The sequence below is a fragment of the Dipodomys ordii genome, unplaced genomic scaffold (assembly GCF_000151885.1).
Source record: "Dipodomys ordii isolate 6190 unplaced genomic scaffold, Dord_2.0 Scaffold55, whole genome shotgun sequence".
NCBI lineage: Eukaryota > Metazoa > Chordata > Mammalia > Rodentia > Heteromyidae > Dipodomys > Dipodomys ordii.
Genome location: NW_012267271.1, coordinates 2,037,496 through 2,062,023, shown reverse-complemented (window position 1 = coordinate 2,062,023; position 24,528 = coordinate 2,037,496). Strand labels below are relative to the sequence as shown.

At 42.3% G+C, this 24,528-nt stretch overlaps 1 protein-coding gene across 1 annotated transcript in view; it reads left to right on the top strand.

Moving 5' to 3' along the window:
- Scai (suppressor of cancer cell invasion) overlaps positions 1 to 24,528 on the top strand; it is a 118,926-nt gene that overhangs the window by 2,662 nt on the left and 91,736 nt on the right. The gene's annotated exons all lie outside the window — the stretch shown is intronic.

Genomic DNA, 24,528 nt, shown 5'->3' with positions numbered 1-24,528 from the left:
CTTGCTTGGTTGATGCTTTACTGCTTGAGCCATGTCTCCAGATTGGATTTTTCCTGGTTGTTTTAGAGATAAGTTTTATAGACTTTTCTGCCTGGGCTGGCTGCAATCTGTGATCTTCTGATCTCAGCCTCCGGAGTAGCTTTTTTATAGAAGGAAGTTACTAGATGCCTGGTTTTATTTGTGTGTGTGTGAAAGAGAGCACCATGGTTTTAACTCAGGATTTCTCATACTTGCTCAGCTTTCGTGCTCATAGCTGGTGCTCTATCATTTGAGCCTCTCCTCTAAACTGGCATTTTGCTGGTTAAATTGGAGAAGGATCTCTTGACTTTTGCCTAGGCTATCTTTGATTTCATACTCCAAATTTCACACAGGCATGAGCCACTGGTACCAAACCTGAATATTTAAATTTACAAACTAATCACTTCCTGGAAACTGTTTGACCATGTTTTGAGTGTCCTTGAGTATGTGAATCTATTATGTGTAAAACTTATGGTGTATATGTCAAATATTTCCAATGAAAATTTAGTGTTTAAAATGAGACAAGGGTTAACACTAAATTTCAAATTAGTATGTAAATGTGAATGTAAAATTTCTCACTCCAAGTTTTAAAGACTACATAGCCGAATAACATTTTAAGTATATTGAATTAAATAAATTTTAATGTCACTGAAATTATTTTCACTGATTTCTTTTTGTAATGTCCATCCACTGGGAATTAAAAAATTACATATGTGGTTTATATTGTATTTCTTTTGGACAGTTCTGACTTACTTTCATTCTCCAACTGCCAGGGTCTCACAGTAGCCTCTTGGTTACCTACCGCCAATCTGTAATTTATTCACCACTGAGCAAGTTGATAATGTAATTGTCATGTTTAGGAGCTATATGTGGTTCTGTTGCTATTGAACATAATTCAGAGTTTTTGGTCTCATTCTATCTTTCTAGCCACAGGGTAGATGCTGTGGCCATGTAAGTCCTCAGTCCTGAACCTTCTAAATAACTGATTTTAAGTGATTCAGCTTTCTGATGAATGTTTCAAGGTGAAAGCATTGCTGATTATAACTGGGCTCAGTTTGCCAATTCCAGAATTCATTCCTCCTCTGCTTTAGATTTTTGCACAAGATTTCTCTTTGCTATATGTGTGTGTGTATGTGGTATTGGTACTGAGGCTTGAACTCAGGGCCTTGCACTCTCCCTAAGTTGTTGTTGTTGTTGTTTTTTCCTCAAGGCTAGTGCTCTACTATTGAGTCACAGCTCTACTTCTGACTTTTTGGTGGTTAATTGGAAGTAAGAGTCTCACAGACTTTTCTGCCCAGGATGGGTTTAAACCATGATCTTCACATCTCAGCTTCCTGAGTAGTTAGGATTTCAGGTGTGAGCCATTGACACCTGGTTTCTCTTGGCTTTGAAAACTGAGGTTATATATTTACATCTTCAATGAGGGTTTTTACTGACTCTCTACTTGTTCTTCTTCCTCGTTTACTTCTTTTTTTTTTGGGTCCAGTCGTGGGGCCTGAACTCTGGGCCTGGGCGCTGTCCCTCAGCTCTTCAGCTCAAGGCTAGGGCTCTACCACTTGAGCCACAGCACCACGTCCGGCTTTTTTCTTTTTGCTTATGTGGTGCTGAGGAATCAAACCCAAGGCCTCAGGCATGCAAGGCAAGCTCTCTACCACTGAGCCACCTTCCAGCCCTTCCTCATTTACTTCTATGATAGTTTTTATATACACATATGTGTGATGGTTTCAGCTGAATTTGAATTCATCTCTGTCCAATGAAGTAAACCTTTCTTAGGCCTGAAGATGTGGTACAGTGGTAGAATAATGAAGTGTATTTATTCCATACATACTTTTGAGTATATCCCACATGTCATGTTCTACATAGCAACTCTGTAGTTATTTGCAGATTCCTTTTTTCCATATGTTGGCATACCTGACACACATGAGGCCTTGGGTTTGATTCCTGGCACCACAAAGCAAAGAAGGATAACAATCAGAGCATCAGGTTCATCATCTGTAAAATAGAAATAACAATTGCAAATCCTCCTAGGATTGTGAAGTGCATAGAACAATGCCTGCCCCATAGAAATTTCTGTGCACAATACATAAGCACCAGTTAAATGTACAGTGGCACATCAGCATAGGCCTATAACCACAGCTACTCAAGAGGCAAAGATGGGCTGGGCCTCAGTAGCACACATCCATACTACTAGCTATTCAGGAAGCTGTGTTGTGGAGGATCAAGTTTTGAAGCAAGCCTAGGCAGAAAAGTCCATCAGACACTATTTCTAAAATAATGAGCAACAAGCTGGGCTTGAGGAGGTGGAGCTGAAGCTCAAATGGGAGAGTACCAGCTTTGAGCAGAAAAAGCCAAGAGACAGCACCCACACCCTGAGTTCAAGCCCCAATTCAGGCACAAATAAAGAAAACAACAACCAGGCTGGCTTGAGATGTGGCTTAGGATGTAGATAGCCAGCCAAGCAAGCCAAGGAAGTACCAGGCCCTCAGTTTAAATCCCATTACTGACAGATCAGTAAAGGCTAAGGCAGAAGAATTGCAAACTTAAAGACTAGACTCATCGAAAAAAAGAAAGAAAGAAAAACCTGCCCATCAAATACCCTTTATTTCCCACTTTTTCAAAATATGTAATTTAGAAGATTGTTAAATAAGGATCTTAAGGCAAAGAAGGAATTAGAGAAGAAGAATAAAATTAAACCAATGACAAAATTTCTCACACAAACCAGAAAATATTACATGGTCATGGAAGGTAGAGTCCATAGCTGGTTCAGAGTAAGTATAAATAAAATATGTAGCAGGGCACTGTTGGGCTGATGCCTGTAATCCTAGCTACTCAGGAGGCTGAGATCTAAGGATCATGGTTTGAAGACAACCTAGGCAGAAAAGTCCATATGATACTCTTATCTCCAATTAACCACTCAAAAACTGAAAGTGGCCCAGTGGCTCATAGTGGTAGAGCACTAGTCTTGAGCACAGAGAGGCTCAGGGACAGTGCCAAGGTTCTGAATTCAAACCCCACAACTGACAAAAATAAATAAACAAACAAACAAATAAATATTAAAAATAAATATGTTGAGACAAGTGCAAGCATAGCTTTATTTATTTATTTGTTTATTTATTGCCTGTTCTGGGGCTTGAAATCAGGGCCTGGGCACTATCCCTGAGCTTCTTTTTGCTCAAAGCTAGCACTCTACCACTTGCCACAATGCTACTTCCAGTGTTTTTCTGTTTATGTGTTATTGTGAAATTGAACCTAGGGCTTCATGCATGCTAGGCAAGCACTCTACCACTAAGCCACCTTCCCTGATGAGCTTTATTTTTTTCATTGTTAGAATAGAGACACATTTCTGTCACTGGTCTACATACTAGAGGCACTGTTTGTGTGTGTGTGAAATCCCAATGATAGAGAAATAAGGTGTTTTTTGTTTGTTTGTTTGTTTTGCATAGGGTCCTCTGTGGAACCCAAGCTGGTCTTGACCTCACAATCCATCTGCCTCAGGAGTTTTTTTTTTTTTTTTGTTCTTATTTTGTTGTGTGTTTGGCATTCTGAGGATCAAACCCAGGACCTTGAGCATGCTAGCTGAGCACTGTAACAGAGCTATACCACTGGCCTGTAGTAGTGAGCTTTTAAAGGTTGTTTGTTTTAAACAGCCCATATAAAAGAAGTGAGTACTTCTCAGTTGATTATTGCCAATGAGCAGGTTCCAGTGAGCCTTATGCTCCACTCTTAGCAAACCTCATGTTCTACTCTTAACATCTATTTGAAACTTATTTCCTTGTTCATCTTTGAACCTAATACTGTTTTGTACTTAGTAAAAACACTATGGTAGTTTCCTTTAATAGATACTGAAAACAGCTCAGTAAAACTAGTGAGCCAGAACATGAATTTGGTGGCCAGAGGAGTGGGCAGGATCTGGGCCTTGGTGGCCCAAAATAATGTCATACTACTGAAAGCTTTTGGTAGACTACTAGACTGAAAGGAGAATTAAGATCCTGAAAGTTTATCTCTGTGGTTTTGGAAACTTCTGAAGAGTTTAGTGTCTGTTGATAATGTTTGGATTATAAGTTAGAGAATTCTTTCAAGTCTTAATTTGGAAAAAAGACCCATTTGCTTGGATAGAATTCAGATTGATTAAAGTTTATCTGATGTGAAAAGCCTTGGTTCAGTATCCAGCACCAAAAGCAAAAACAAAAGCAAAATAGTACATATAAAAATCTTCTCTGTGTATTTTAGGTTTTTAAAAAATTGTTGTTGTCTTCATGTTTTTTTGGTCTTTTTTTGGAGGGTGGTGGCAGACAGGGAAGCATTGTACTGATTCAGGGGCTTGAACTCAGGGCCTGGCACTACCCCTGAGCTTTTGTGCTCAAGGCTAGTGCCCTACCACTTGAGCCACAGTTCTACTTCCAGCTTTTTTTTTTTTTGTCAGTTGTAGGGCCTGAACTCTGGGCCTGAGTGCTGTCCCTCAGCTCTTCAGCTCAAGGCTAGCACTCTACCATTTGAGCCACAGCGCCACTTCTGGCTTTTTCTGCTTATGTGGTGCTGAGGAATCCAATCCAGGGCCTCATACGTGCAAAGCAAGCAGTCTACCACTGGGCCACCTTCCCAGCCCCGCCACTTCCAGCTTTTTGCAGGTTAATTGGAGATAAGGCTCTCATGGCTTTTCTTGCTTGGGCTGGCCTTGGTGCAAAATCCTCAGATCTCAGCCTCCTCAACAGCCCATATTAAAAATGTGAGACATCAAGGCCTAGCCTTGTCTTTGTGTATTTAAAGCAAAGAGATCAAGGAATTTTGGTGGAATATGTAAGAGTTTAAGAAATATATGAATAGTTTCTAGTTCTGGGACATGGGATACAAGCCAGGAAATCTCGTATTTTAGGGAAGGACAGACCCTGAAATAGGAGACCGTGTGAAGACTTCGTAATAGTATATTTGAAGGGTTTGTAGCAATTTTGAGCATTGGTAGTGTTGCAGTTTCCACAGGCATTCATTTAGGCCCAAAAGTTTAGAAGTTAATCTTAGCAATCATGTGACTTGAAATGATAGGGCTGAGCTTGGATGTAGATTGATGATAATGCTGAAGTCTCCAGTAAGCTGAATTTAGCACCTGAATCTTGGGTGCCAGGTGTGGAAAGCAGGTTGTTTTGAAGAGCTTGGGCTGTGGTGTCAGACTAAGCATTTGCTTTGAATCTGAAATGTCCCCCTAAGGCTCATGTGGTGAAGGTTTGGTGCAGTGCTTAGGGATGCGGCTTTGAGCAGTGACCTCAGAGACTCAATCCTGATGCGTTCTTAATTGAATGCACTCTTGGGAGATAATGGAAGTTAAGAGGTAGGCCCTGGCTGATGGGAGTGGGTTCCTTGACCATAGCCCCTTCCTTTGTTTGCCTTTACTTCCTGGCTGCTGCAAGGTGAGCAGCTTTCCTCAGTTATGTTCTGGGACTGACTGCTATACCACAGGCCTGGGCTATTTAGCCACCAGGCTAAGAAAACCAGGGACTTTATTCAAAGTTAATTATTTCAGGCATCTTGTTGCAGTGATGGAAAGCTAGCACCGCAATTCTGAAAGGTCATTTGACAAACTCATGAGACATTTTGCCCAAGTTAGCTATTTGGGTAACCACACATAGTAGGTACTTAATCTTTGTTGGATGATTCAATGAAATAACGCAGGTAGCTGGGTGGTGGCACACACCTCTCTAATCCCAGGTACATGAGAGGCTTAGGTGAGGGGATTGTAAGTTTGGGACTAGCCTGGGCTACATATCAAGACGCTTTTTTTTTTTTTGGTCGGTCTTGAGGCTTGAACTCTGGGCCTGGGTGCTGTCCCTCAGCTCTTCAGCTCAAGGCGAGAGTGCTCTACCACTTGAGCTATAGCACCACTTCCAGTTTTCTAGTGGTTTATTGGAAATAAGAATCTCAGGGAGTTTCCTGTCCAGGCTGGCTTTGAACTATGATCCTCAGATCTCAGCCTCCTGAGTAGCTAGGATTATAGGCATGAGCCACTGGTGCCTGGCTAGATTAAATGCTTTCATTTGCCTTTCCAGTCCTTTTAAAAATCACCTTCATTGGGCTGGGAAGGTGGCTCAGTAGTAGAGCGCTTGCCTTGCATGCCTGAGGCCCTGGGTTCGATTCCTCAGCACCACATAAGCAAAAAGAAAAAAACCGGAAGTGGAACTGTGGCTCAAGTGGTAGAGCGCTAGCCTTGACCTGAAGAGCTGAGGGACAGTGCCCAGGCCCAGAGTTCAGGCCCCATGACTGGACCCCCCCAAAAAAAATCACCTTCATTGTGATATTATTTACATACAATGCAATTTTTCCATTTTAGGTTTACAGTTCGGTGGGACGTGACAAATGTATGTCGTTATGTGACCACCCACTGCCATTATAATATCTAATATTGCCATTGCTGCCCTCTGCACCCCATATTCTCTCTTCCTTATTCTCACCCCATATTCTACTTCCTTATACCGGGGATCTGGGGACTACTCATCTTTTTTGGTGTCACTGTAGATTTACCTTTACTTGGATTTCTTTTTTTTTTTTTTTTTTGTCGGTCGTGGGGCTTGAACTCTGGGCCTGGGTACTGTCCCTCAGCTCTTCAGCTCAAGGCCAGCACCCTACCACTTGAGCCACAGCGCCACTTCCGGCTTATTCTGCTTATGTGGTGCTGAGGAATTGAACCCAGGGCCTCCTGCCTGTGAGGCAAGCACTCTACCACTGAGCCAACTTCCCAGCCCTGTTTCTGTAATTTTTGAGGAGTCTGGCTGTGTAGCCCAGGCTGGCCTTGAACTCATGATCTAGTTTAGGATACTTCAGCCTTCCAAGAGCTGAGATAACAGGTATACCTCATGAACACTTTTTTTGTTTGTTTTGTTGGTCATGGGACTTGACTCTGGTCCTGGACATTGTCCCTGAACGCTTTTGCTCAAGGCTAGGGCTCTACTAATTTGAACCACAGCACCACTTCCTGTTTTCTGGTGGCTAATTGGAGGTGAGTGAGAGTCTCATGGTCTTTCTTGCCCAAGCTGGCTTTGAACAGCAATCCTCAAATCTCAGCCTCCTGAGTAGGATTACAGGCATGAGCTACCAGTACCCTGACAGGTGTATGTTTTAACTTGCCTTTTAGTTTTCTCCATAGTATCTTGAGAACTTAGCACCACTGATAGGTGAAATTATTTTAATTGAGACAGCAGCTACAGAGCAAAAGCAGGATGGATAGGATAAGAACATGAGTTTAATTTGGGTATCTCAAGGGTAAAGTGTGTCAGTGAACCATTTCTGAGCAGGCAAGTAAAAATAGGGGTATGTTGCTGAGAAAAGAGATTGAAAGTCATCAGTAAATACCTGACTACCATGTCTTGAAAAGTAATAATATAACCTGGCTAGACCTGTGGAGTGAATTGCAGAGCCACAGACCACTGTGATACCCAGGTGTGAGACCAAAGTGCTTCGTGTCTGTCGGAGTTTTTCCTCTGTCTACAGCATCATCTATCTTTGAACTCAGGACAAGATGGGGAGCGCTTATCCCCAGGAGACAAATCTCTGTACTCCTGGGAAAAGTTGAGATAGGGCAGGTAGTTCCTTGGTAAAGTGAAAGAATGTCTCTCAATTCCAGAACTTGTTATGATGCCTCCCTCAGAAGCATCCCCACAGCTGAGCTGTGGCTTTGCTAGAACTGTTTGTGTTGCATGTGGTGTGAAATCCAGGGGATTGCACCAGATTCTTCAGGGCCCAAGGGAGCATGCTCAAAATAGCATTTCCATGTCAATATTTGAGAAGAAAACCTAGAAGCATCAAGCAGTGGTTTTCAAGGGTGTACAGAAAGAACCCAAGGTTCACGGAATTCATGGAAGGCTTCTCCGGAGGGTGCAATGCCAGGAATAGGCAGAAGGAGGTCAGGCAGACTGGCCTCTGAGACTCCACTTAAACGTTTGTGTTAGTATTGATGTGTATTTTTAATATGGAAAAGTTTAGAAAACACTACTGAATAAACCTGAATTGTTCATCACCCAGCTTAATCCTGTGTCAGCTGTATGTCTCCTACTGTACCAGAAACAGGCCATACACACCACTCATCTGGCAGTATTCCAGTATATGTATTGCTGCTTTTAGAACTTGTATCCCCAGTGCCACTCATAATAACTTAAAAAATTAACAAGATTCCCTGAATCACCAAATATCTCTAAAGTGTCAGATTTCCATAGTAGGCTATACATTAAAAAAATGTTTTTGGGGGACTGGGAATGTGGCTCACTGATAGAGGCTTGCCTAGCATGAATGAAACCCTAGGTTCAGTTCCTCAGTACCACATAAACAGTAAAAGCCAGAAGTGGTGCTGTGGCTCAGAGTGGTAGAGACCTAGCCTTGAGTAAAAGAAGCGGGACAGTGCCCAGATGCCAAGCTCAAGCCCCAGAACTGACCCCCCCCAAAAAAAAATTGCCAGGCATTAGTGGCTGATATTGTTATCTTAACTACTCAGGAGGCTGAGGAGAATAGTGGTTGAAAATAGCCCAGGCAGACAAATCCAAAAGAGACTCCTATCACTAACTAACTTGCAAGAAGCAGGAAGTGGAGTTGTGGCTGAAGTGATAAGAGCTCCGACTATTGTTGAAGGTGCTTGCTGAAGACTGGATCCCTAGCCTGGAGGTGGTAAAAGCTATAGGGGATGGGGTCCTAGTAGAAAGAAATAAGGTCATTGTGGTGGTGGGGGAGGGGGGCAGAAGCCCTTGGCAAGGCTGTTGGGATCTGGGCCCTTCCAGTTTCTTTTCTTTGCTTCCCTTCCAGTTTCTTTTCTTTGCTTCCCAGCCGCCTGCCATGAGATGAACAGGCCTCTGCTACATTCTAGCCATCATATCAGTGTCCTGTCACAGCCCCAAGCCGCAGGGCCAACCAGGCACCCACGAACTAAATCCTCCAGAACCAAAGTAAAGTTTCCTTCTTTTTAAGTTGATACCTCAGATATTTTGTCACAGTGTTGGAAAGTTGAATGACATAAGAGTCCTTGAAGTAATGGTTGTGGCCAACCTCAAGCATAAGAATCCTGAGGGATTCTGGCGTGAGGAATCTGGCATCTGGGTTTTAGTTTTTCTTGGTGCAACCTTAACCCATATGCCTCTGGAACTTGCCATTCACTGGAACATTGCTAGGAAATTAGGCTTCAGACCTCTTCTTCTTCTTCTTTTTAATATGTTTTTTTTTATTGTAAAAATAGTGTACAGAGGGGTTATAGTTACATGAGTAAGGTAATGAGTGCATTTCCTATGAATATTGTTACCTCCTCCTTTGTTTTTCCCCTACCATCCCTTCCTTTCCCTCCTCCCCAACTTCGCTCTCCCTCCCCCCCACAAATTGTAAAGTTTGTTTTCAACATAGTGTCTTATATTTCTCATTGTTACAATGTGACCCCTTCTTTTCTGTGGGTCCCTAAGGAATTTTCTGTTTTCTCCTATAAATCACTCCTTTTTTTTTTTTAAATTGTAAAGTTGATGTGCAGAGGGGTTATAGTTACATAAGTCAGATCATGAGTGTTAGGTTTTTAAAAAGAGGTAGCCGAGTAAGAACTGCACCACGCACGTGGTATTCAGGTAATGGGCAGGTTTATTCAGTAGACCTGCTGGGACCAGGCAAGGTTGGCACTCCACTTCAATGAGTACTTTTTTTTGAACAGTGTTACCTTTTCTCAATGAGTACTTTTTTTGAACAGTGTTACCTTTTCTCCCACTTTATTCCTCCCAATCCCCCTACCCCACAAGTTGTATAGTTCATTTTCAATATATTATCTTGTGAGTATCACTGCTGCATTTGTTCACTCCTTGTCCAACCATTTCTGTGCTCTTCTTCACCCTCCTCCAAACAGATAAACTTGTGAGACAAAAGGTACAGAAATAAAAAAACAGTGACAAGGGAGAAAAAAAAAGCAGAATAACAACAAAAAAAACCCTTGTTTCCATTTCTTGGAATTCATTTTGATAGACATCATTTTATATGATCATATGCACATAGCTATTTAACCTTTGTGATCCTCTCCTAAGAATATATTCCTTTACTTCTTTTGTTCTTGTTTCTATCTTTTTTCCCTCAAAAATGCTCATCTTTCTATCTTTCCTAAGCATAATCTCTTCAGGGAGTTCAGGTTTTTCAGGAAGCAAACATAAATCTCCCCAGAGGGAGCAGCTGAATTCCCTCTTGGAGCCTGAGGTATACAGTAACAATGTAACTTCCACTAACATCTTACTATCCTACCTGGCTCTGGTTGTTTCTTTTGTGAGATGGGGTCTTGCTGTGTTTCCCTGCTGGGTCTTGAATTCCTAGGTTCATAGGATCTTCCTGCCTCAGCCTCCAAAGTAGCTAGGACTACGGATGTGTACTGCTATGCCTGACTTGGTTGCACTTATTTTCTTCCATGATTGTTAGGGTTCCTGTTGTGATTTTAAAGGTTTGTATAAATCCTTTGTGTGTGTGTGTGTTTCCTTTCTTTAAAGGATGGCACTTAATTCACCTCCCCTTGAGTGTGGGCTTGGCATAGTGGCATACTCTTAGTGAATAGAATATAGCGGCAGTGAGGAGAGTTTGCTTCCTAGTTTGGGTTTGAAAACACTTTGGCTTCTGCTTTGTGTGTTCTCATTCACATTCTGTGTGTGTGTGTGTGTATGTGTGTGTGTGTCTGTCTGTCCGTCTTTCAGAGTCTGCCTGCCTGCCTGCCTGTCTCTGTCTGCCTCTTCAGTGGCTCTGGGGCAGGCTCTCTGCCATGATGTGAAGCAGCTCTGCAAGGAGAAAATCCAGCAGTCTTATGGAGAGGGCCATGTGGTGTGAGAACAAGGCCTGCCAGTAACCACAAGAGTGAACTGGATGCAAATTTTCTGCAGCCTGCTGGCAGCCACATGAGTGGCTCACATGAGTGAGCTTGGAAGGGACGTCTCCTGATCTAGTTGAGCCTTGAGATGACTATAGACCCAGCCAGAAGCTTGACTCATTGTCCTGGCTTCCCAATGGCTGGCTTATATGAGCCTATGATTTTCCTTGGAGAATCTCCTTTCTTGGGTACAGCTCCTAAGAGGCTCTCCCTCCATGTAAACAATCTCTAATTCTCTCATTCTGGATAGGTCTCTGATGGGCAACGTGTGAATGTGTGTGTGTGTGTCTGGTGTGTCTATGTCTGTGCTTATGTGTGTGCGGAGACAGAAACAGACAGAGAGAAGGAAAGAAGAGGAGCAGAGGAGAAAGAAGAAAAGAGGAGAATGAAATGTATGTGTATTCTGTTTTTTGTTTTTGTTTTGCTGGTCCTGGAGCTTGAACTCAGGGCCTGGGCACTCACTGTCCTTGAGCCTCTTTGTGCTCAAGGCTAGTGCTCTACCACTTGAACCACAGTGCTACTTCCACTTTTTCTGTTTATGTGTACTAAGGAATCGAACCCAGGGCTTCGCAAGCACTGTACTGCTAAGCCACATTCCCAGCCCTTGTATATGTATTCTGAAGCAGCTTTTTTTAGTGTGTGTGGCACCTAGGATCTATCCAGGACCATGTGCACACTAATAAACATGAGCTTCATCACTGAGAGACAAGTTCAGTACCACATAGCGTCTTTCTTAAAGGTGTTAAGGTCAGCCCACTTGAGGCAGTAGTGTGTGATCGTCCCAGCAACATTTGCTTCCTCTTCACTTTGAGTTATTGTTCTCCCTATGCTCTTGCCCCACAGGTTGCCATATAAACCCTTGCTCATGTTTTGCTCTGTTAAGGATGAACCATAAGATAGTTCTCCAGGAAGGAGTCAGCTTTTACATGTTGCTAGATTTTGTTGTTGTTGTTTGTCTTTTGTTTGGTTTGTTTTTGTTTTTGTCGGTCATGGGGCCTGAACTCTGGCCTGGGTGCTGTCCCTCAGCTCTTCAGCTCAAGGCTAGCCCTCTACCACTTGAGCCACAGCGCCACTTCTGGCTTTCTGTCTATGTGGTGCTGAGGAATCAAACCCAGGGCCTCATGAATGCGAGGCAAGCAGTCTCCCACTAAGCTACTATCCCAGCCTCTGACACTCAATCTTAAACTCTTTTCTGAAGCTCCTTTTTGGTAGTCTGGGAAAAGTTGTGAAAGAAGGCACATTTGTGAAAGTGAAACTATGATGGTGAATTTTTTTTTTTTTTTTGGGGTCCGGTCGTGGGGCCTGAACTCCGGGCCTGGGCGCTGTCCCTCAGTTCTTCAGCTCAAGGCTAGCACTCTACCACTTGAGCCACATCGCCACTTCTGGCTTTTTTCTTTTTGCTTATGTGGTGCTGAGGAATCAAACCAGGGCCTCATGCATGAAAAGCAAGCACTCTACCACTGAGCCACCTTCCCAGCCTGATGGTGAATTTTTTGCGTTGACTTGAGTGGGTCACAGGGTGCCTAGATATTTGGATAAATGTTATTCTAGGTGTGTTTGTGATTGTGTAGCTGGATGAGCTTAAATTCTGGATAAGTGGATTGAGTGAAGTAGAATGCCCTTCTTCATGTGGTGGGCCATATCTAACCATTTGGTGACTTGAAGGGAACAGTAAAGCTAAGCAAGATCGAACTCCTCCTCTTGAGCAGCTAACATTTGTTTTTTTTCTGACTTTGGAGCAAAACTTAGATTTTTGAACTGGTGGGCTTTCGACAGGAACTTACACCATTGGCTCCCCTAGTTTGTGACCTCCATGTTATTTCTCTCCCTGAATAACATAATTGAGTTCCTTCTGGTAAATTTGCAGGTTCTGTTTCTCTTGCGAACCATGATCGAGACATCTTTTATAGCCTTACTTTATGTTTCATCTTACATTTTCCAAAGTGCCCTACAACCTGTCAGAGCTTCCACTGTAAGCAGGTGGCTTTGAAATGACAGCGTATGTGCCTGTGCATTAGTCAGCTTTCTGTCATTGTAACTAATACCTGCGAAAAGCAGGTTATAAAGAAAAGAGGTTGATTTAACCAACAGTTTTGGAGGTTTCATCCCATAATCAGTTGGTCCTGTGGCTTGGGAGCCAGGCAACACAACATGGTGGCCATGTGTAATGAGAACAGCAAGGAGCATAAAGAAAAGTGAGACAGCTGGGACTGTACATTCCTTTTCAAAGAGGGTGCTTCCAGTGACTCAAAGAGCTTCCACAGGCCCACTTTGCAACATTTCTACCACCTCCTACTAGGGACAAGCTGGAGACTCACTCATCCTTTAACACATGGGCCTCTGGTGAACATCCCACATTCAAACTGCAGCAACCTGTTGGGCAGAACTTCTACTAATTGGAGTCTATGTTCAGGGAACTTGTGGTTTTGTGAAAGCTGTAGAGTAGCAGCCAGGACTTTAAATTACTGTATTTCAAAACTATAATTAGTGGGTATTGATTTTAAAAGAAAAACTACCTAAAATAATGATTTTAGGCCTGTAGTAGTTGCCATTAGCCTGTTTTGCAACAGATAATCAGTTTTTATCTATTGAATTAAGTGCTGGCTGATGATAATATAATTGTCATCAGCAAAGCTGGGGATGTAGTCCTAGAGCTCCTGCTTAGCCTTGGGTTCAGTCTCAAGTACCAATGAATGAATGAATGAAAATTACCATCTACAAGCAAGAAGAGTCTTACTTTTAAGAAAAATCAATATGCATCATTACTTTTAGAGACATTGTTTAGTGCGTGTGTGCAAACTCCATTTCCCATATCTTTTCTCAAGTATCTTCTAGTTTTATCTTGAATTCCCTTTTAATCAACTGTAGGTTATTTAAAATAAATTCCTACAACTTAAAAAAAACATCAGTATGCATCTACCTTGTCTAAAACCAGTTTGCATGGTTACAATATAAATTGCTTATTATTATTATTTTGGTAAAATTGGGATTTGAACTTAGAGCCTGCAACTTCCTATGTAGGTATTCTGCTAGGCCTCCCAGCCCAGTTGTAATACTGAGTTAACTATTTATAAGACATATGTAGAATTGGTATTGAAAAAGATTTGTTGCTGAGTTCAACCACATGAAAATAGGTGAAATTCTAGGTTAGCATTAAAAATTTCTGTTCCAGTGTTTCTTGCTTTCTCTTTGCTCCTTCTTGACCCTCCTTCCTCCCCTTCCTTGCCTCAATATATAGCCCAAGTTGATCTCAGCCACCTAGTATTGTGATTATAAGCATGTACCACCATGACTGGTCCATTGTTCCCAAATATAGTTTACTCAGATCTTCATCACTAATTAGCATGTATTCATTGTTTCAGTGTTTTCTAATAAACTCATCCAAATCAAGCATCTCATGTATATACTATTGTATATAAATGCTCCTGTAACAAAATACAAATAACAGTAGGGGTTCTAGAGAATTTTGTCATTATTGATTTTTCTGCATGACATACAGTGGTCAGGTTGGTATTCACAGGATTTTTTTGTTCTTTTTTTTTTTTGTCGGACATGGGGCCTGAACTCTGGGCCTGGGCGCTATCCCTCAGCTCTTCAGCTCAAGGCTAGTGCTCTACCACACTTGAACCACAGTGCCAGTTCCAGCTTTTTCTGCTTATGTGGTGCTGAGAAATCGAACCGAGGGCCTCATGCATGCAAGACAAGCACTCTACCACTGAGCCACCTTCCCAGCCCCGGATTTTTTTGTTCTTGAAAAGCAGTCCTTTTACTTTAGGACATTGGGAAGCCCTGGATTAAATGATATCTGGAACCAGTTATTTTTTTAAATAAGTTTTGTGTGTGTGTGTGTGTGTGTGTGTGAAAATCAGTTATTTTAGTTTTTGTGTTGGTCCTGGGGCCTGAACTCAGGACTTGAGAGCTGGACCTGAGCTTTTTTGTTTTGTTTCTCTCTCTCTCTTTTTCCTTCTTTCTCTTTCTTCCTTCCTTCCCTCCCTCCCGCCCTTCCTTCCTTCCTTCCTTCTTTCCTTCCTTCCTACCCTCCTTCCTTCCTTCCTTCCCTCCCTTCCTTCCTCTCCTTCCCTCCCGCCCTGCCCTCCCCCCCCCCCCCCCCGTCTTTCTCCTTTTTGCCAGTCCTGGGGGCTTGAACTCAGGGCCTGAGCACTGTCCCAGAGCTTCTTTTTTGCCCAATGCTAGCACTCTACCACTTAAGGCATAGCACCACTTCTGGCTTTTTCTGTTTATGTGGTGTTTCATGCATGCTAGGCAAGCATTCTACCACTAAACCACATTCCCAGCCCCATCTGTGAGGTTTTTTTTTTTGGTTGTTGTTGTTGTTCAAGGCTAGTACTTTATCACTTGAGCCACAGCTCTGCTTCTGGTTTTCTGGTGATTAATTGCAGGTACGAGTTTCACTGTCTTTACTGCCCTGGCTGGCTTCAAACTTTTATCCCTAGATCTCAGCCTCCTGACTAACTGGAATTACAGGAGTGAGCCATCAGCACCTAGCTTTGGAACTAGTACTTGCTCTGATGTAGAAAAAAGACTGTGGTTTACAGGTGAATCACTGTAGATGGACAAGTTTATTTTTTATTTTTATTTTTTAGGTCCGGTTGTAGGGCCTGAACTCTGGGCCTGGGCGCTGTCCCTCAGCTCTTCAGCTCAAGGCTAGCGCTCTACCACTTGAGCCACAGCGCCACTTTCGTCTTTTTTCTTTTTGCTTATGTGGTGCTGAGGAATCGAACCCAGGGCCTCATGCATGCAAGGCAAGCGCTCTACTACTGAGCCACCTTCCCAGCCCATGTCCCTGAACTTTTTTGCTCAAGGCTAGTTCTCTACCACTAGAGCCACAGCTTCACTTCTGGTTTTTGTTTTTGTTTTGTTTTGGTGGTTAATTGGAGATAAGAGTGTCATGGACTTTGCTGCTCAGGTTGGCTTCAAACTGTGAGCCTCAGATCTGTCTCTTGAGTAATTAGGATGACACACATGAGCTACTGGTCCCTGGCTTATTATTTCATTTTTAAATGTTTTTACCCTTCATAACAGCAGAGATGAGAATTTATTAAATTTAAATTTACTGAAAGTAAGAGTCTTCCCTAATGTTCTTTGAAAAACAAAGGGAAAATCTGTTTTCTATTAGCTGTTAGTGGAAAGGCACTCAGTGGTGTCAGAAGTCTTCCAGCTAGACTCAGTGGCTCATACCTGAATCCCAGATGATCAGGAGGCTGACATTTACAGGATTGTGATTTGATACTGGTCTGGATCAAAAGTAAGTAAGATTGCATCTCATTACCACCACCAAAAAAACTGACCACGGTAGCCCTCAACTATCACCCCAGCTTTGCTAGAGGTTTAAGTAAGAGGACTGAGATCCAAGCTACCTGTGGGCAAAAACAGCCTAGGGTCTTAAAAATTTATTTCAAAAATAAACAGAGCATATGAGTGCTGGTGTCTTATGCCTATAATCCTAGGTACTCAGGAGGCTGAGATCTGAGGACCAAAGTACAAAGCCTGCCCAGGCAGAAAAATCTGTGAGATTCTTATTTCTAACCACCAAAAAGCTGGAATTGGAAGTGTTGCTCAAGTGGTACAGCACCAGCCTTCAGCAGAAAAGCCAAACAACAGACCAAAGGCCCCGAGTTCAAGCCCCCGTAAAGGGAGTAAAAGTGAGGAGAGAACCAAAATGTTAGGATCTGGGGGCATGACTGAAGTGCTGTAGTGCCTTTCTAGGAAGCATAGAGCTCTGAATTGAACTCCCAGTACTGCCAACCCCACAATATACGTCTCTTCTAACGCAATGTGTGTAATTTTTAGTGGGAGATCACTCATTGATCCTGGGACGTACCTTCTCATCCTTTTCTCCTCTTGGATTGTGAAGATAGTTACTAGGTGGCCATATATTCACAGGGAGGAGAAATTCCAGATATTGTCTTCAATCTCTACCCCTGCTTTTTGCAGGAGAAGCACACATAATGACAACTAATGAACACTCTTGACAAAAAAAGTCACTTTGGTAGATCCTGACACATAACTGTTCCAGTGGGGTGTGGTAGATTGTATTCCCTAAGGGTATCTACAGCAGTGTCTTCAGTCCCACTGTTCTACTTAAGAGTGAGACCTTGATTCTCCTCCCCTGTAGTGCAGAAGTCTGTCTCCACCTCTTAACCAAGACAGGCCATTGTGACTGCCTTCAGTCAAGGCTGGCTCTGTGTTTACTGGGGTAGGTTATAAACTCAGGACTCCTCCTTTGAAACCCTGTGCGGTGAGGGACTCAGAGCAGCCTGGACCTTTGCCACAGCTGAGCTCCCAGCCGACATCCAGCATCAGGTTGCCAGCCATGCTCATGAGCTCTCCTCAAAGAATGGTAATCCTCCAGATTCCATTGAAGTGCCCATGGGCATCCATACAGAGCAGAGAAGCACTGTCCCTGCCAAGTGCTGCCCAAAATGTAGGTTCTTGATCACAGCGGAGGATAAGATTAAGGCCACTCAGTCCATAGCAGTAGAGAATCAGGTCAGAAATCTGTGTGCCAGAGTTTTGAGGTTGAACTACATTTTAGACTGCCTCAACCATAAGATCAAGATATTTCTACTGTTAGGAACTCTTTTTGCTTCCTATGAGAAGAAAACTGGATTATAAATCCTCTTCTTTTATTCTTACCTCACTGATTAACTTCACATTTTTCATATTTATCAAATTATGGATTTTAAACTGAAAGAAGCAAATATTGTACAAGCTCACTACACAGGTCACTTCATGCGCGCATGCATGTGCTCGTGTGCATATGTGCAAGTCCATATGTTTATATTGAGAGTTCAGTGATCTCTGGCATAAGGTATTGGCATAGTATCTGACCAGTACTGCTCCTACTCCTATGAGTATATTTTTAGACAGGGGAAGGGGAAGGATAATCAGTGGAAGGTTGTAATGAGCAGCATTTCCAGGAAGTTACGGGCAGAAGAATGTAGGGAAGGCTGAAGAAATCGGGAATTAAGAAACACATTTAGATTTTCCAAAGCTTATAGATTCTTAGTGATAAAGTGAAGATCACAATGACCTCTTTGGGAAAAGAAGGATTAAGGGAATGGTAATGGAAGTAGGTGGTGGCTGCTTTTTTGATTTCTTGGATAGCAATAGTATCAGAACATGCACTGACAGATGAGGGATGATATCTCAGATATTATTCAATAGGTACTGGTGGCTCACGCCTGTAATTCTAGCCTCTTAGGAGGCTGAGATCTGATGATCACAATTCAAAGCCAGCCCAAGCAGGAAAGTTCCCTGAGACTATTATCTCCAGTTAACCACCAGAAAACCAGAAGTGGTGCTGTGGCTCAAAGCGGTAGAGCCATAGCCTTGAGCAAAAGAACTCAGGAACAGCACCCAGGCCTTGAGTTCAAGCCCTGTGACTGACCAAAAATCAATCAATCAGTCAATCAATCAAGCATAAGTCCCTTCCATTCAATGTGGAATGTTTCACATATAATAAATTGTACATATTATATCCACTGTGTTGGGCTGGGAAGGTGGCTCAGTGGTAGAGCATTTGCCTTGCATGCCTGAGGCCCTGGGTTCGATTCCTCAGTACCACATAAAGAAAAAGAAAAAAGCCGGAAGTGGCACTGTGGCTCAAGTGGTAGAGCGCTAGCCTTGAGCTGAAGAGCTGAGGGACAGCGCCAGGCCCAGAGTTCAGGCCCCACGACCGGATCCCCCCCCAAAACAAATAAATTCACTGGATTTCAATCAGTTCTAAGTTCTTTAGTGCTTAGGTTGATAACTAATATCAGCAGTTTTAAATCAAAACTCTTGAGACCAAAAGGTCTTTGAAATCAGAGTGTTTATTGAGCACATACAGATTTTATCCAGAAAAGACCAGGTTCTGGATGGAGTTCCACAAAGCAGCAAGGCCAGAGAGCAGTTGAGAATACATAGTTTGGGCCGAAAGCCAAAACCTTTCTTTAAATAATGGAAATCTAGGGAATTGCTTACACTGGACGTGTAACAGAGCAGTGTAAAATGAAATCGGGAACATTTTGGGCTAGGGCCAGTCTGTGTTGGAAAAACGCTTGTTGCTTCTGGATTAGTTTTGGGGTCAGAGCCTGGAAATGTGTATATCTCCAGGAAGTATTATTGTCTTCACTCTGGATTGCCTACTATGGGTTTTAAGTTGTGGTTTTAACATGTATTTGGGAATGTGGAACACTGTTTGGTTGTTTTCATCCTTTGCAGTTAACTGATTAGTTTCCCTTATCTCACCTTCCTTCCTTTCTCTGCACCTTGTAAGAAAATTTTAGGACATTTCATAATTTCCCCCCTTTTTTTTTTTGCCCGTCATGGGGCCTGAACTCTGGGCCTGGGCACTGTCCCTCAGCTCTTCAGCTCAAGGCTAGCGCTCTACCACTGGAGCCACAGCGCCACTTCCGGCTTTTTCTGTTTATGTGGTGCTGAGGAATCGAACCCAGGGCCTCATGCTTGCAAGGCATGCACTCTACTGCTGAGCTACCTTCCCAGCCCGAAATTGTTGTGAAGGTTTTTGTTTTTTGGGGTTTTTTTGGGTCTGGTTGTGGGGCCTGAACTCTGGGCCTAGGCTCTGTCCCTCAGCTCTTCAGCTCAAGGCTAGCGCTCTACCACTTGAGCCACAGCACCACTTCTGGCTTTTTTCTTTTTGCTTATGTGGTGCTGAGGAATTGAACCCAGGGCCTCATGCATGCAAGGCAAGTGCTCTACCACTGAGCCACCTTCCCAGCCCAATTTTTCCTTTTATCAGCAGGCACTGAACTAAATGGAAGGAGGAGATCAATGGAGAATAACTTAATTCCTAGGCTGCTAGTGCTTATTAGCAGACAGAGTTACTATTTGTCATCTCATCAGAAGACAAGTAATATTTTTTCACTAATAAAGGGAGAATGTTTAATTTCTCTAAGACTCAAAGAACAGGGATTTATTTCCCAGAAAATGCAGCACAAATGAGTGGGGTGTGACTCAAGTGGTAGAGTGTTTGCCTAGCAAATACCAGGCCTTAGATCAAACTCAGTACCACTAAAAAAGGAAAAGGAAAAAGAGGAACAGAGAAGGCAAAGCAGTTCTTCTGACTCTATAAAATTGTTGTTTTTACAGATTTTCAGATTTAAGCCTTTTTTTGTTTTCAGGTTTTTGAATAAGTGTGTGTATATAATGAGTTATGTTTTAACTAGAGTTATAAACAAAGCTTTTTTCCCATATAAAACTTTATGTGTAGTCTAAAATCAGACATAATTTTTTTTCTGGTCCTGAAGCTTGAACCCAGGGCCTGGGCTCTGTCCCTCTCTGTGCTGAAGGCTTCTACCCCTTGAGCCACAGCACCACTTCCAGCTTTTTTGAGTAGTTTTGGAAATAAGAGAGTCTCATGGAGCTGGGCACTGGTGGCTCATGCCTTTAATCATAGCTACTCAAGAGGCTGAGAACTGAGGATCACTGTTCAAAAACCAGCCTGGGCAGGCAAGTCCATGAGACTCTTTATCTCTATTAACCACAAGAAAACCAGAAATGGCCCTGTGGCTCAAGTGGTAGAGCACTTGCCTTGAGCTGAAGAGCTCAGGGACAGCATCCAGGTCCAGAGTTCAAGCCCCAGGAAAAAAGAGTCTCATGGAGTTGCCTGCCTGAGCTGGCTTTGAACCATGATCCTCAGATCTCAGCTTCCTGAGTAGCTAGGATTACAGGCATAAGTCATGGCACCCAGCTAAAAGTAATTTTATACAGTATTTTTAGTACACCTACATTTTGATTGCTGCTTATCACTTGAGGTCAGATGTGCAATTGTTCACTTACGGTGTCACATTGGTGCTCAAAAAGTGTTGAAGCTGGGCTGGGAAGTTGGCTCAGTGGTAGAGCGCTTGCCTTGCATGCCTGAGGCCCTGGGTTCGATTCCTCAGCACCACATAAGCAAAAAGAAAAAAGCCGGACGTGGCGCTGTGGCTCAAGTGGTAGAGCACTAGCTTTGAGCTGAAGAGCTGAGGGACAGTGCCCAGGCCCAGAGTTCAGGCCCCATGACCGGACCCAAAAAAAAAAAAAAAGTGTTGAAGCTTAGAATACTTTGTAGATTGTCTAAATTGAAGATAAACTGTACTCATTAAAATTATGGCACATTGAAATTATTATTATTTTTGTAATGCTGGAGATAGTACGTAGGGTTTCAGACATGCTGGGAAAACACTGTAGCACTGAGCTGTATTCCCAGCCTTGAAATAATTGTTGTATGAGGTCTTATTATAACATCTTGTAAATAATATAAAAACAGTTATTGATGAGAATGTCTTCGGACTACAATGCCATAAATTTTCTTATTTATTTTTGTGAAGGAGCTATGCTACTAACATAGACCAACATTCTCTCTCTCCACCATTTCAGAATTTATTTAATATCAGTGGAATAACAAGTAACACCAATTTTCTTGGTTTTTCTTCACCAATCACTGCTGGCTTCACTTGAAGTTGTTACCATGGCAATCACAAATTCTTCATTCCATTCTAGTCTAAGAGACAGGCCCTAGCTGTGTAGCCAAGACTGACTTTGGACTTTCAGGCCTTCTCCCTAGCTTAATGATGGAATTACAGACATGAGCCACCATGCACAGTTCATTCCAAGCCAATTTACTGATATCTATAATACTCAAATCACACATCACTCTTCATGTAAATCTATATAGGTTGCAGAAAATCTTAAAAGGAGTAAAGAAGCAGGAGGATTAAAAAAAATGCCATGTGTCATTGTTTTATTTTTATATTTGCAGATAGAATACTTTAAGCATATTCACATTCTTTTACTCTCTCCATGCCCCTTCCTCCCAATACATGTATATTCCTTCAGTATTAGGAGTTTGAAATTTATGTTTGTGCACAAAAGTATGTTGTGTTTGTATTTACTATTACAGTGTTCACTTGCATAGCTCTTTCACATTTACCCGTTTTTAAGGTGTTATACAGAAGGGTTACCATTTTCATAAGTCAGGTGATGAGTGCAATTCTTTTTTTTTTTGCCAGTCATGGGGCTTGAACTCAGAGCCTGGGCATTGTCCCTGAGTTCTCTGTGCTCAAAACTAGCCCTCTACTACTTAAACCACAGCACCACTTCTAGCTTTTTCTGTTTATGTGGTAGTGAGGACTCGAACCCAGTGCTTCGTGCATGCTAGGCAAGCACTCTACCACTAAGCCACATTCCCAGCCCTGAGTATAATTCTTCTCACACAACGTCATCCCTCTCCCCCAGTTTCTCCCTCCCATCCCTGAAGTTTACCTGTTTTTATCTGTAATCGATTGGTTTCTAATTTATCAACAGTACAATTCTTAATATTTTTTAAACCGTTTCTTTTGTGTGTGTGTTGGTATCCTGTCTTGAACACAGAAACTCTCTATTAGCATTTTTGTTCAAGATTGGTGCTCTGCCACTTCACCTACAGTTCCACTTCCAGCTTTTTTGTGGTAATTGGAGATGAGAGTTTCATGGACTTCTTGCCAGGGCTGGCTTTGAACTGTGATATTCAGATCTCAGTCTCCTGAGTAGTTAGGATTACAGGCTTGAGCCACCTGGTGTCCAGTTGACCTTGAACATTTTTACAAAGCTATGCTATTGTACCTTTGCAGGAGTTTCTTTAGGGTATATATTGAAAGAATTTCTGGCTTATATAAAAATTGGCATTGTTGGGCTGGGAAGATGGCTCAGTGGTAGAGCGCTTGCATTGCATGCATGAGGCCCTGGGTTCGATTCCTCAGCACCACATAAGCAAAAAGAAAAAAAGCTGGAAGTGGCGTTGTGGCTCAAGTGGTTGAGTGCTAGCCTTGAGCTAAAGAGCTGAGGGACAGCACCCAGGCCCAGAGTCAGGCCCCACGACCGGACCCAAAAAAACAAAAAACAAAAAAAAAAAATTGGCATTGTCAACTCAATACTGACTGTGTTTTCTAAAGCGGTCTAACCAATTTATGTCTCTCAGCTGCTACTTTGAAGGTTCCAGTTTCTCACACTCATTGCCAGCACTAGTATTTTTAAATTTTAACTAGTGTAGTTGGTATATGATAACACTATTCTTCATTTTAATAGTAATTTTAGTAACTGTGATTATTAATGGGACATATGCTAGGCAGAGTACAATTTCTCGGTACTTGGCATCATACTGAGCACCGTAATCTCATAGCTAATACATGACTCCAACATGGTAGGGTTTTTTTTTCCCCCCACAAACAGCCACTGAAAAAACAAGACATGAATCAAAGGTATGTATAGTGAGCTACTGTGAAATCTGAACTACCCAGAGTATGTAAGCTACACATTATCCTACAGATGTCACCGCATTCATTGGAAATTTGAAGTATTTGGCAATATGCTTGTCAGTTTCATGTAGTACCATAAACTAAAGTATACTTGGGTTTACATTTGAGGTCTTCAAAGAAGTTGATTGGGTTTAAGTACTTGTTTCAGTGATTCATTTGGGTTTTGTCATTCCTTAAAATGTACACTTGTTTCAGTGATTCATTTGGGTTTTGTCATTCCTTAAAATGTACACTTTGTTTCTTTGGCATTGGGGTTGTTATTGATAAGCGTGTATGTTGAATAATGGACTAGTGAATTGGAATACCAATTGATACCACTTATAATATTGTATTTATTTTTCTGGATTAATTCTGTTATATTTCTTTTCTTTTTCTTTATTCTTTTTTCTTTTTGGTCATGGGGCTTGAATGCACAGCCTGGGCTCTGTCCTTGAGCTCTTTTGCTCAAGGCTGGTGCTCTACCACACAGCGGCACTTCCTCTGTTCTCTCTCTCTCCCCCCCCCCCTCCCTCCCTCCCTTCCTCCCTCCCTCCCTCCCTCACCTCCCCTCCCTCCCCTCCCCTTTCACTCTCTCTCCTTCCTTCTTTCCTTCCTTCCTTCCTTCCTTCCTTCCTTCCTTCCTTCCTTCCTTCCTTCTTTCGATTGGTTATGGGGGGCTTTACTCGGGCCTGGGCGCTAGCCGTCAGCTCAAGGCAAGCCCTCTACCACTTGAGCTACAGTGCCACTTGTGGTTTTCTGGTGGTCAATTGGGGGTAAGAATCTCACAGACTTTTCCTGCCTGGGCTGACTTTTGAACCTTATTCCTCATATCTCAACTCCCGAGTAGCTAGGATTACAGGTGTGAGCACCCAGCGCCCAGCCTTGTTTTATTTCTTAAAACCTAGTAAATGTCTGCCTATAGTTGTAGGAAAATTGAGAATTTTGTTTGTCAAAACCAATTTTTATTTATTTTTAAGAGAAATGGTAACTTGAGTGGAATCATCTGCCATTATGGAAAACAATGAATATGTAACATTGCTGAACCATAAAAAGTGTCCATTCTATTTTACAATTCACATGTTCTGGAAGAATGTAGGTTTAAATGGTAAGGGTTCTATTGAAGATCTGTTTCCATAAAGTATATAGGTGTTTATTGCCAGAATAAGTATTACCTAACAGAAGCTTATATGTGCCAAGAAAGACCAGGGAAGTTTTGTAGTAGAAATTGTCCAGAGGAGCTGGTAAACTAGATTTCTGAGGATATCAAGCAGGAAGTAGTAGACTTACATTTTACTCCGATGCTTCTATTTTTTATTTTATTTTCTGTTTTTGGTTTATTATTTTATTAAATTTTGCTTATTAAATATTATTAAATATATTTATTAA